General features: G+C 46.0%; 1 protein-coding gene across 7 annotated transcripts in view; it reads left to right on the top strand.

The window, feature by feature from the left end:
* Positions 1-5,026: 5,026 nt before the first annotated feature.
* The window catches only part of LOC147095308 (uncharacterized), a 101,502-nt gene continuing 92,702 nt past the window's right edge, over positions 5,027-13,826 (top strand). For 5 of the 7 annotated variants that reach the window (XR_015074776.1, XR_015074777.1, XR_015074778.1 and 2 more), the window contains exons 1-2: positions 5,027-5,153; positions 8,976-9,105. The gene's annotated coding sequence lies outside the window, so the exon portion shown is untranslated. Of the gene's footprint in view, positions 5,154-6,294; positions 6,488-6,545; positions 6,593-8,975; positions 9,106-13,826 lie in introns of all 7 variants that reach the window. The other 2 variants (XR_015074773.1, XR_015074775.1) reach the window with 2 other exon arrangements.

Here is a 13,826-nt window from a genome sequence, read left to right as displayed (position 1 = left end):
CTCCCCCTCTCTCCGTCCCCCTCCCTCCCTCCCCTCCCCCCCTCTCCTCCCCTCCCTCTCCGTCCCCCTCCCCTCTCCGTCCCCCTCCCTCTCCGTCCCCCTCCCTCTCCGTCCCCCTCTCTCCGTCCCCCTCCCCCTCCACACGTCTCGGGGGAGCAGGTATCCCAGTCACATTAAAATAATGGTAAAAATGTTATTCTGGAGACCGCCTAGCAGTGGAAGGAAACTGAAGGGAAAATATGTCAGCAAATGTATAACATTAGTAAAATACATATCATAATCATGGGGGATTTTATCTACACCAAATAATCTGTCAGGAAGAGGTAGGGAAAAGGGAAAGGGAATGGAGAATTTACAGTGTGTTCAGGACTCCTTTCTTACCCAGTACGTAAGAAGCCCAACAAGAGAGGAATCATTTATGGATCTATAATGGATAATCACCCAGAGCAGATACAAGAAGTGTGCTTCGGTGAAAATCTAGACCATATCGATCGGAGCATAATAAGGTTTAAGATAATGATTGAGAGACAAAAGTAATAGATTGGAAAAATCTGATTTTTGAGGTGATGTAACTGGAACGAGGGAAGATAAACAGAATATTGACAAAGAGAGAGAACAGCAGTGGGAAATATTTAAACAGGTGATCAGTAGAGTTCAGGAGAATCATATTCCACTACAAAACAAGAACAAACTAGCCAATAATGAAACGCCATGGATGAATAAGGAGATGAGGGCAAAATTGAAACTGAAGTAAAAGGCAGACAGAGTCCAGTGACAATAAAGGAGAGGATGACAGAAGGGAATAGGAAGAGGTTGGGGAAGAAGCTTAAAAAAAACAATTAGGAAGGCAAAGAGCAACTGAAATTAATTATTAAGGAATATAAAAAGAAATAGTAAAGTATTCTACAGGCACACAAAGAAGGTGGAACAGGATAGGGACAGGGCCACTGAAGAATGCACAAGATAAACTCACGGAATGACAGCGAAATGGCAGAAATATTGGAGAATTACTTTGCCTCAGTTTTTATCAGGTAGACTAACAAGGTGGACTTGATATCTTTTTTGATCTCTTCTAATGTCAAGACATTTTAAAATATAAAGGGGGGAAAATAACCTAGTTATAGTTACAGGGAATAAATGTGTGGGTCTGGATGTATTGCATTCACACAGACTGAATGAAGCAAGGGAAGAGATAGCTGAGGCACTATTATATAGACTCGCCAATCGGCAGTGTAACTTCAAAATTTGCTGATGACACCAAATTCGGTTTATAGTTAATACTGAGGAGGACTGTGACAAAATACAAGATGTTAATAAACTTGTATGATGGGTGTGTAAATGGCAAATGAATTTCAATGTTGATAGGTGTGAGGTGGTGCATTTTAATAGGAGGAATAAGGCCACAAACTCCTTGGAAAGTAAGTGTCGAAATGGGGCAGAGGAGCAAAGGGATCTATGGGGACAGGTGCACAAATCGTTAAAAGCAGCTTAACAAGGCCATGAAAATGCAAACAAATCACTGGGGTTCATTTCTAGAATAAGAGAATTGCAAAGCAGAGCAGGTATGTTAAATACATATCGAACCTTGGTTAGACCAAACTTGGAGTACTGTGTACAGTTCTGGTCTTCATATTACAAAAAGGACATCGAGGCACTGTAGAATGTCCAAAAAAGATTGACAGGAATGATACTAGAACTGAGAGGTTCTAAGTATCCAGAATGACTGACCGCGCTGGGGCTCTTTTCTCTGGAAAAGAGAAGGCTGAGTGGTGACGTAATAGAGATCTTGATGGGGTAGCTGTAGGGTAGATGTTCCCACTTGTGCGGAGTCCAAAATTAGGCGTCATAAATATAAGATAGTCACTAATAAATCCAATAATGAACTCGGGAGAAACCTCTTCACCCAGAGAGTGGTTAGAATGTAAAGCTTGCTGTCACATGGAGTAGTTGAGGTGAATAGCAGAGTGTCTTTAAGGGGAAGCTGGATAAGTACATGAGGGAGAAAGGGATAGAAGGATATGATGGTAGGGTGAGGTGAAGTAAGGGAAGAGGAGGCTCGAGGTGGGGGGAACATTAAACACCGGCATGAACCTGTTTCTGTGCTGTAAATACTATGTAATTCATGGTGAATTCTGACTAGACACAGTACAGCACTCCACAATCTTCAGCAAGGGGCTGAGTGCCACAGAGGGTTAAAACTCTGACCTTTCACCCCTACCGATCTGAAGGTCTTGTGTAAAATAAATGTGGGGAGTTCGCACACAGTCCTTGGTGAGAGGTCAGATCTGTACCACACTAGGCCCTAAATCGGCAGACTGGCTGTTACGTGCCGAACAAGTGCCTTCAAAAGCCTGTTTAAAATCTTTCTCTCCGACACTGATTTCAGTCCACTTACAACGTTAACCCTCTCCCTCCTGCTCAGTCTGTGTGTCTGTCTGTAATTTGTGTTTCTGTGTCTGAATGTTTTTGTGAGTGTTTGTGGGTTTTTTTGTGTGTGTTTTTCTATGTGTGTGTGCGTATTTGTGCCTGAATGTCTGTTTGTGCCTGTGTAGGTATAGACACAACACCCTTACCTAACAAAAATCTATCAGTTAGTTTTGAACTATTCAAATGACCCCCAGCCTCAACAGCTTTTTGGGGTGACAGTTCAAGATTTCCACCAGGCTTTGTGTGAAGACGTGCTTCCTGACATCACCCCCTGAATTGACTATTCTCAATGTAAAGGTTATGCCCTCTTGTTCTGGACTCCCCCACCAGAGGGAATAGTTTCTAAAATTTTGACTGGATTGAGTTTTCTGACGAGGTAACAGAGGGTGGATGAGGGCTGTTCAGTTGATGCTGTGTATGTGGACTTTAAAAAGTTCTTTGATGAAGTACCACGTAATAGGCTTGTTAAAACTGAAGCCCGTGGGATAAAAGGGGCAGTAGCAGCAGGGCTAGTAAACAGAGTTGTGGTGAATGGCTGTTTTTCAGACTGGAGGGAGGTATACAGTGGTGTCCCGCAGGGTTCAGTACTGGGACAACTGCTGTCTTTGATATACATTAATGACTTGGACTTGGGGGTGCAGGGCACAATGTTGACATTTCCAGCTGACTCGAAACTTGGAAGTGTAGAAAACAGTGAGGAAGATAGTGATAGACTTCAAGAAGACAGGCTGGTGGATTGGGCGGACACAGGGAGGATGAAATTCAATGCAGAAAAGTGTGAGGTTATAGAGTTGGGTAGGAGGAATGAGGAGAGACAATCCAAGCTAAATGGAACAAATTTAAAGGGGGTGCAAGAACAGAGAGACCTGGGGGTGTTTGTGCACAAATCTTTGGGGAGAGGACAGGTTAACAAATCAGATAATAAAGCCTATGGGAACCTGGGCTTTATAAATAGAGGTGTAGAGTACAACAGTCAGGAAGTTATACTGAACCGATATAAAACACTAGTTTGGCCTCAGCTGGAGTATTGTGTCCAATTCTGGGCAACACACTTTAGGAAGGGTGTGAAGGCTGTGGAGAGGGTACAGAAGAGATTTACTAGAATGGTTCCAGGGTTGAAGGATTACAGTTACATGGACAGACTGGAGAAGCTGAGGTTGTTCTCCTTCGAGCAGAGAGAGCGAAGAGGAGATTTGTAGAGCTGTTTAAAATCAGGAAGGGTTCAGATAGAGTAAATACAGAGAAACTGTTTCCAATCACTGAAGGGTCGATAACGCGAGAGCACAGATTTAAGGCGATTGGCAAAAGAACCAGAGATGACTTGAGGAAAAACTGGTCAATGCAACGAGTGGTTAGTATTTCGAATGCACTGTCTGATAGGGTGCTGGATACAGATTCAATAGTAGCTTTCAGAAGGCAATTGGATAAATACATGAAGGGAGAAAAATTACAGGGATCTGGGGAAAGAGCGGGGGAGTGGGACTGACTGGCTTGCTCTTCGAAAGAGCTGGCACAGGATTGATGGGCCGAATGACCTCCTTGTGTGCTGTACTATTCTTTGATTCTATGATCTTAAACACCTCAATTATATCACCAGTAATCCTTTATATATCAGGGAACACTTATCTAATCTCTGCAACCTGTCCTCCCAATTGAGCCCTTTTAGCTCCGGTGTCATTCTGGTGAATGTGCGCTGCACCCACTCCAAGGCCAATATATCCTTCCTGAGATGCGGTGCCCAGGACTGAATGCAGTTCTCCAGGTGGGGTCTAACCAGAGCTCTGTCCAGCTGAAGCATCACTTCATCCCCTTAGTATTCCAGCCCTCTCGAGTTAAAGGCCAACATTCCATTAGCCTTTTTCATTATTTTTTTTATCCCTGTCCATTACCTTTTAGTGATTCCTCTACTTGGACCCGTAAATCTCTCTGGTCATCCACAGTTCCTAGCATATCGATGTTTAGAGAAGTGTATGTATGTGTGTGTGTTGTCTGTGTGTCGATCTGTGTGGCTGTGTATATGTGTGTACGGGCTTGTGTATGTGTTTCAGGGTATGTCTCTCCATGCATGTGTGTCTATATGTACGCAAGTGTCCGAGTGTATCTGCGTTCTCCTTTCCCCTTCTGTTCCTTTATAAATATTGTTCAGTACCAATGTGTCTGGGCCATTCACCTCCCCAGAAAGTGCTGAATTTTTTGTTTAAATTGGTGCATTCTGATTCATTTGATTCTGGTATTTAACAGCAGCAAACAACTCCTGTAAACCCTCAGCAACTGAATCTCTATTTGGAATAGTTCACCAGTCCTGGCGACTGCTCCAACTCGCCCTACGTATCTGTCTGTCCCACAATCCTTCCCGGTGGGTTCGGATGTTGCAAACCGAGACAGTGAAAGATCCAGTGATGGAGTCCCACCAGCCTGAACTCTCCACGTTCTCACTGAATGAAACCTTCCTTCATGGGAAGCAGGCCCTGTTTGATTGTTTAGGTCCCGTAACCCCTGACCCTGTGTTACTGCTGTCATAATAATGGGCTGTACTCAGAAATGAAACTTACTGCATTGATCACAGCTTCACATCCGTGTCTTGTTTCTCTTTAGGATCAGTGTGTCCGAGGACAAGGTGTTTGCAGGTGTAAGGAGGCTAGCAGAAGATTTGGGAATTGCAGGAAATCTGAAGAGGAAAGCGCTGCAGGGAATCTCTGCGAGTTCCTAATAACACATTCAGAAAGGTACTGAGATAAGACCGGTGTCCCAGAGTGTCTGCGCTCTGACTGTTCGGGATTTAAGATATCGCATTTTAACAGTTTTCTTCAGGCAGATTGGAAATAGACCGTTTGACGGGACAGTGTGGAGGGAGATTTACTGTCGATCTAACCCGTGCTTCCCCTCATGTTTTTTCTCTTTCGTTATCTGCCTCATTATATCTCTCGCTCCTTCATCTCTCTCTGCCTCACTGTCATCTCTCTGCCTCTGTTTCTTTCTCTCTCAGTGGCCCAATCTCTCCCGGCCTCATTTTCTGTCATTCACCTTTGCTCTGTCTCTCTCTCTCTCCTCTCTACCGCTGTCATTTCTCTCTGCCTCGTTGTCGCTTACTCTCTGCTTTTCTCTTCTCTACCTCTCGGTCCCTGTTTCTAGTTCACTCTCAGTCCCTCTCTCTACACTTGTATCGCCCCTCTCTCTTCCCTCTGCCTCATTCTCTCTCTCACCATCTTAGCCACTATCTTATCTTTCCCTCCCCTCTATCTCTGCATCATTCTCTGTCTCCCAATCCCACTTTTTTTGCTTTGTGTCTGTGTTTGTCTCTGTTTCCTCTCACACTGCCCACCTCTCTCTCCCTTTCTGACTCTCTTTCTCGATCGCCCTCTGTCTTTCTCCCCTCTGTCTCTGTTTCCTCTCTCTCTGCCCCGTGTCTCTCTCTCTCTTCCAGTTTCTCCCTTTCTCTTACTCCGTGTCAAGATTAATTGTGTAACAGGACGGTCCGAACACAAACTCTTTCACACTGTGTCCAGCCCGTGCTCTGAACACATTGCATGAGCTGATCAGAGCTTCTGCACCCCCAGTTTTAAAATGAGCTGTCCAGGATGTGCCAGGCTGCACCAGGGGCTTGGAGTCCTGCAAGATTTCGCTGTTAATCTAGAGGGAAGCTTGCTTTTGGTTCTAACCTCATTTCATCGTCCAGTTACATATCCGCCTGCCTTTGTATACATGCCTCCGATGTGTTCCTCTCTGTAAATCTCCTGGGCCTTGTTTTTCCTTATTTTTGACAGCCTGTTTCTTTAATTGAATCTGTTTTGTCATTTTATAAATGTATCTGTAATGTTTGAATAATTGTCAAACGATTCCTGTTGATCTGAGCGTGTTTCCCTATAGGACTCGAATGCCTCGGGGGAGCAGGGTTCGCAGTCACGTTAAAATAATGCTAAAAAGGCAAAGAACTACGACAAAATTAAATTATCAAGGAATATAAAAAGAAAAAGTAAAGTATTCTACAGATACATGAAGAACAAAACATAAAACAGGATAGGGACAGGGCCACTGAAGGATGGCCAAGATAAACTCACAGGTAATGACAGCGAAATGGCAGCAATATTGGAGAATTAATTTGCCTCCGTTTTCACCAGGTAGACTAACAAGTTGGACATGGCATTGGAAGAAGAGATCAAAAAAGGTATCGAGACATTTAAAATAGAAAGGGGGAAAATTATTGATAAACTAGCAAAAGTTAGAGAGGATAAAACCCCGGTACTAAAAGAAGCAAGGGAAGAGAGAGCAGAGGCACCATTATATAGACTCGGGAATAGTCAGTATAAATTCCAAATTTACAGATGACTGCAAATATGGGTGTATAGTTAATACAGAGGAGGACTGACAAAATACAAGATGGTGTTAAACTGTCAGGTTGGTGTGTAAATGGCAAATCAATTTCAATATAGGTAAGTGAAGTGGTGGATTTTGGTAGGAGGAATAAGGAGGCCGCGAGCTCCTTGGATAGTAAGTGTCTAAATGGGGTAGAGGAGCAAAGGGATCTAGAGGAACAGATGCACAAATCAATAAAAGCAGGTTAACAAGGCCATCAAACGGCAAACAAAGCACTGGGGTGCATTTCTATAGTAAGAGATTTGAAAAGCAGAGAAGTTCTGTTAAATGTGTACAGAACCTTGGTTAGACCACACTTGGAGCACGGTGTACAGTTCTAGTCTCCATATTATGAAAAGGATATAGAGACACTGGAGAAGGTGCAAAAACGATTACAAGGATGATACCAGAACTCAGAGATTCTAATTATCCAGAATGACTGAACATGCTGGGGCTCTTTCTCTAGAAAAGAGAAAGCTGTGGGATGATCTAATAGAGATCTGTATAATTATGAAGGGGTTTGATAGGGTAGATGTAGAAGATGTTACCATGTGTGGCGAGTCCAAAACTAAGGGTCATAAATATAAGATAGTCACTAATAAATCCAATAATGAATTCAGGAGCAACCTCTTCACCCAGAGAGTGGTGAGAATGTAGAGCTTGCTGGCACATGGAGTAGTTGAGGTGAATAGCAGAGTGTCTTTAAGGGGAAGCTAGATAAGAATATAAGGGAGAAAGAAATAGAAGGATATGATGGTAGGATGAGGTGAAGTAAGTTGGGTGGAGGCTCGTGTGAAGCATAAACACCAGCATGAACCTGTTTGACTGAATGGCCTGTTTTTGCTGTAAATACAATGTAATTCTATGGTGAATCTGAAAAGTCACGGTGCAACGCTCGAAACAATCTTCAGCAAGGGGCCGGGCGTCAGTGGGTCAAAACTCCGACCTTTCACCCCTACCGATCTGAAGGTCTTGTGTAAAATGAATGTGGGGAGTTCAAACACAGTCCTTGGTGAGAGGTCAGATTTGTACCACACTAGGTCCTAGATCGGCACGTAACAGCCAGTCTGCCGATCAAGTGCTCTCCATCACTGATTTCAATCCACCTACAACCATAACCCATTCTTAGTGGTGTGGCTGTGTAAATCTGGAGCCGGGATGGGGGAATGTCATGGTAATGTAGAGGTAGCTCAGTATTGTACCTGCTCTGTGAGTGCTCGATGCTGCTACTCTGTATAAACTGGAGTGAGGAATATAGGAACAGGAGTAGGCTAATCAGCCCCTTGAGCCTGTTCCCCCATTCAGTGAGACCATGGTGGATCTGTATTGTAACTCTCCATCTGCCTTAGCTCCACATACTTTTGTACCCTTGCCTGACAAAAATGTATCGCTCTCAGAATGTAAATTATTAATTGAGCGAGCATCGCCTGCTTTTTGTGGGAGAAAGTCACACACTTCTACGCCCTTTACGTGAAGAAGTGTTTCCTAACTTCTCTCCTGAATGGCCTGGCTCTGACTTTAAGATTATGTCCCCTTGTCCTAGACTCCCCCACCACTGGAATAAGTCTCTCTCTCTATTTAACTTAACAATTCCTTTCAACATCTGAAAATCCTCAATCAAATTAAATTATCCCTTAACCTTCTATATTGCAGGGAATACAAGCCTAGTTTATGAAATCTCTCCTCATAATGTAACCCTTGGAGCCCTGGTATCATTCTGGTCTATCTGTGCTGCACTCCCTCCAAGGCCAGTATATCCTTCCTGAGGTGCGGTGCCCAGAACTGAATGCAATTCTCCAGATGGGGTCTTTCCAGAACTCTCTACAGCTGAAGTACCAACATTCCATTAGCCTCTTTAATTATTGTTGTACCCGTCCTCTAGCTTTTACTGATTTAAGTACTTGGAGCCCTAATTCTCTGCTCATCTACAGCTCCCAGCTTCTCGCCAGTTAGAGAGCTATGGGTTGTCTGTGTGTGTATATATTGTGATATATGTATGTGTACATGCTTCTGTGGGTATGCATCTAGGTTCTCACTGAATGAAACCTTCCTTCATGGGAAGCGGGCTCTGTTTGATTGTTTAGGTCCCGTAACCCCTGACCCTGTGTCACTGCTGTCAGAATAATGGGCTGTACTCAGAAATAAAACTTACTGCATTGATCACAGCTTCACTTCCCTGTCTTGTTTCTCTTTAGGATCAGTGTGTCCGAGGACAAGGTGTTCGGGGGTGGAATGAGGCTGGGAGAAGATTTGGAAATTGCAGGAAATGGGAAGAGGAAACCGCAGGAGGAATCTCTGCGATTGCCTAATAACACATTCAGAAAGGTACTGAGATAAGACAGGTGTCCCAGAGTGTCAGCACTCTGTGCAGGGTTCAGGATATCTCACTTTAACAGGTTTCTTCAGGCAGATTGGAAATAGACATCCATTGCATCAGACCCACAGACCGTTTGATGCGACAGTGTAGAGGGAGATTTACTCTCTCTCTAGCCCATTCTTCCTCTGTCTCATTTTTTCTCTCTTTATCTGCCTCATTTTATCTCTTGCTCTGCCTCACTCTCATCTCTGCACCTGTTTCTCTCTCAATTACTCACTATCTCATTCTCAGCTGCTCTATTCTCTCTCTACCTCTCATTTCTCTTTGCCTCGCTGTCTCAGCCTTTTTGCATTTCTTTTCATTGCTTCACTCTCAGTCCCCCTCTCTCCACCTGTATCGCCCCCCTTTCTTCTTCTCTGCCTCGTTCTCTCTCTCGCCATCCCTGCCACTATCTCCTTTTTCTCTCCTCTCCCTACCTCATTCTCACTCTCCCACTCCCTCTTTTGGCTTTAAGTCTCTCTCTCTCTCTTTCTCACTTATTTTGCTGTCTGTTTCCTCTCACTCTGTCGCTCTTTCTCTCTTTTTCTCTCCTCTCTTTGTCCCCTCTATCTCTGTTTCCTCTCTGCGCCCAGCCTGTGCTCTGAACACATTGCATGAGCTGATCACAGCTTCTGCACCCCCAGTTTTAAAATGAGCTGTCCAGGATGTGCCAGGCTGCCCCAGGGGCTTGGAGTCCTGCAAGAGTTTGCTGTGAGGGAAGCTTGCTTTTGGTTCTAACCTCTGCTGCACCTCTGTCTCTGAATCTCATCCAGCCCCATTCCTGAACTGATTTTAATGCATTTCCTCGTCCAGTGACATATCCCCCCGCTTATGTATACGATGCCTCCAATGTGTTCCTCTGTATATCTACTGGGCCTTGTTTTTCACAATTTTTGAAAGCCTTTTTCTTTAACAGAATCGGTTTGGTCACTGATGCGCTATCAACAGAGGCGGCCGTTTGCCTCAAAGGCAGTATATTGGCGGTCCTCCGGGCGGGTAGGGAGCTGGTGGTACGCTGGTTTCAGGTCAATGGTCGAGAAGACGTGGTACTGCGTGATCTGGTTGACCATATCAGCTATGCGGGGGAGTGGGTAAGCGTCCAGCAGGGTGTAGCGATTTATTGTCTGGCTGTAGTCGATGACCAGGCGCTGCTTCTCGCCGGCCTTAACGACCACAACCTGGGCTCGCCAGGGGCTGGTGCTGCCTTCAATAATCCCTTCCTTCAGGAGCCGCTCCACTTCGGTTTTAATGAAAACCCTGTCCCCGGCACTGTATCGCCTGCTCTTTGTGGCGATGGGCTTACAGTCGGGGGTGAGGTTAGCAAACAGTGGGGGGGGGTGACTCTGAGTGTGGAGAGGTTGCACCTGGTGCGCGGCGGGCAATTTGGAAGCTGCTGGCTGCGGACTGTGAGTGGGGGGAGGGGTCCACCGTACGCCATCGTAACACTTTTAAGGTGGCACTGAAAATCTAACCCCAGTAGAACGGCAGCGCAGAGGTGGGGCAGGACCAGAAGTTTAAAATTATCGTACAGTCCCGTCTACTACGAGTGTCACCATGCAGTAGCCGCCAATGTCCGCCGACTGGGACGCGGAGGCCATAGAAATCCGCTGGTGCGCAGGCAGGACTGGGAGAGAGCAACGCCGCACCGTGTCGGGGTGGATGAAGCTCTCCGTGCTCCCAGAGTCAAAAAGGCAGATTGTTTCGTGACCATTTACCTTAATGTCCATTGTGGAACTGGCCAGCTGGTGCGGTCTCGCTTGGTCCAGTGTAACGGAGGCCAGCGTAGGGGTCGGTGTGTCGCTGCGGGTATCAGATGAGGCGGTGTTGGGGGCCTGCTGCGTCCCGGCTGTCGTCCAAGATGGCGGCGTCCATGATCCCCATGTGGCTGGAGGCGTCCAAAATGGCTGCTGTTCCGGTGGTTCGCACATGGCTGGGGAGGCCCAAGATGGCGGCCCGCACGGCCCACACGCGGCGCTGCTGGGGTTCGGGGTGGCTTTGGCCCTGCAGACGCTGGCGTAGTGTCCCTTCTTCCCGCAGCCTGAGCAGATCGCATTTTTCGCCGGGCAGCGCGCTCTGGGGTGTTTGGCCTGGCCACAGAAGTAGCATTTCTGGCCTTGAGACACTGCTGCGGTAGTTGGGCCGTTGCTGGGATGTGGCTGGGGTGGCACGGCGCTATGAGACGGTCCTACCGTGTCCCAGGCTGTCGTTCCCCGCAGCGTCCACGGTGCAGAGGAGTAGGCATCCATGCCCCGGTAGGCTGCGTCCAATGATAGTGCGAGTTCAGAGGCCTTGTTGAGGTCGAGGTCACTCTGCTCCGACAGTCGCTGTCGGGTGTAATTGGACCTGTGGCCCGCTACAAAAGCGTCCCGGATAAGTTCCTCTGTGTACACGGCGGCCTTTACATCCTTACAACCACAGGCCCGGCCAAGCACAGACAGTGCCTGAAGGTATTCCTCGGTCAATTCCTCAGGTTGTTTACGACTCCCCAGAAGGTGCCTGGCGTACACTTCGTTCACTGGGCGCGTGTACTGGTCCTTGAGGAGCTTGATAGCATCCGCGTACGAGGTCGCGTCTTGGATGTCCGAGTACACTCGGTGGTTCACTTTGGAGGTCAGGACATCCAGTTTGTCCTCGTCCGATTTGATTGCAGCGGTGGCGGTCAGGAATTTTTCGAAACGCCTAAGCCAGTGAGTAAACTTGGTGGATGAGTCCGCCTCCCGATGATCTAAGTCCAGGCATGCTGGTGTGAGGATCTTCTCCATTATAAATATCTTGTTAATAAAATTGATGCGCTATCAACAACTCAAAAGACTCAGATTAAGCGAGCAATTAACAGGCTTTTATTAACAAGAGAATGAAGGTGTGCCTCGAGTGGTCGACCGGTCCAGAATACAAAGGGGCTGTGGCGCAGTCACCTTTATACCTGGGTTCGTGGGAGGAGTCAGCCGAGGCATGTACAGGCATGTACACAGTGGAATACAAACAGTGGTTTACCACAGTCACTTGTGCATTTATCTGAAATCTTTGAATAATTGGCCTGCAATTGCTGCTGACCTGCTGAGCGTATTTGCATATTGGACACAAATGCCTCGGGGAGCAGGTATACAAACCAGGTTAAAATAACACTGCAGATGATTTTCTACAGACCACCTAATAGTGGAAGGGAATTGCAGGGAAAATATGTAAGGAAATCTATGAAATGAGTAAAATACATATAATAATCATAGGAGATTTCAACTGCACAAAATAACCTGGCAAGAAGAGGTAGGGAAATGGGAATGGGGTCTTTACAATGTGTTCAGGAATCCTTTCTTACCCAGTACGTAAGAAGCCCAACAAGAGAGGATTCACTGATGGATCTTGTGGTAAACCATATACCTATCAGATCTATAATGGGAAATGAACAAGAGCAGATAAGAGAAGTGAGCTTAAGTGGAAAATCTGGACAGTGTGGATCACAACACAATAAGATTTACGATAATGACTTGAGGAAAACATAAGTATGGTGAATTCTGCAAAAAGACAGTACAACACTCGAAACAATCTTCAGCAAGGGGCTGGGTGTCGGAGGGTCAAAACTCCAACCTTTCACCCCTATTGATCTAAAGGAATTGCGTAAAATGAATGTGGGGAGTTCAAACACAGTACTTGGTGAGAGGTCAGATTTGTACCACACTGGGCCTAATTTGGCAGACTTGGGCCGAATTAGTTGCCTTCAAGAAGCTGTGTAAAAACCTCTCTCTACACTGATTTCAACCACATACATACATAACCTCACTCCTGCTCAGACTGCTGTGTCTGTACTGAGATGTGTGGTGTGGTCCTATGGTGATCATGGTATGTAAGGTTGTTGTGTCTCCATCTGTGTATGTGCCTGTGTGTTACTAGGTGTCTTGTGTGCTTGAATCTGTGTGTGTGTGTGTGTGTGTGTGTTTGTATGTATTTGTGTCTTTGTGTGTATGTATAGACACAAACACCCTTACCTCTCAAAAATCTATCAATAGCAAAATACTGCGGATGCTGGAAATCTGAAATAACAACAGAAAATGCTGGAAACACTCAGCAGGCCAGGCAGCAACCGTGGAGAGAGAAACATTGTTAACGTTTGAAGTTGGAGACCCTTCTTCAGAACTGGTAAAAGTTGGAAATGTAACCGATTTTAAGCAGGTGCAGAGGCAGGGAAGGGGCGGGGGGGGGGGAGGAAGGAACTTAAGGGACGGTCTGTGCTACAATGCAAGGCACGAGTGGTTAAATGTTGCAAATGGGGATGGCAGAATCATAAACAGCTGCCGCCTGAAAAAATGGGGGTTATAGTCTGAAATTGTTGAACTCCATGTTGAGACTTTTGAAATCAAGGCATTGCTTAACCGGGAGCTGTTGTCGGTCAGTGAGTCAGTCCCACGGTGGAGAGTCATTGGAGGAGGATGGTGTGGTCAACCGAGTACGGTGGCGTAGTAGAGATGTCGGGGAACATAGAGTCTAATGAGAGGGAGGAACTGAAAGAAATCAGTATTTGTAGGGAAATAGTGTTAGGGAAATTGACGGGATTGAAGGCCGATAAATCCCCAGGGCCTGATAATCTACATACTAGGGTACTTAAGGAAGTGGCCCTAGAAATAGTAGATGTATTGCTGGTCGTCTTCCAAAATTCTATAGATTCTGGACCCGTTCCAATGGATTGGAGGGTAGC

Source organism: Somniosus microcephalus, unplaced genomic scaffold (assembly GCF_052327205.1).
Source record: "Somniosus microcephalus isolate GS21.2 unplaced genomic scaffold, FLI_Smic_1.0 unresolved_chr1, whole genome shotgun sequence".
NCBI classification, from domain to species: domain Eukaryota; kingdom Metazoa; phylum Chordata; class Chondrichthyes; order Squaliformes; family Somniosidae; genus Somniosus; species Somniosus microcephalus.
The sequence above is the reverse complement of the archived record's forward strand: the minus strand, read 5'-3'. Positions and strand labels throughout refer to the sequence as shown.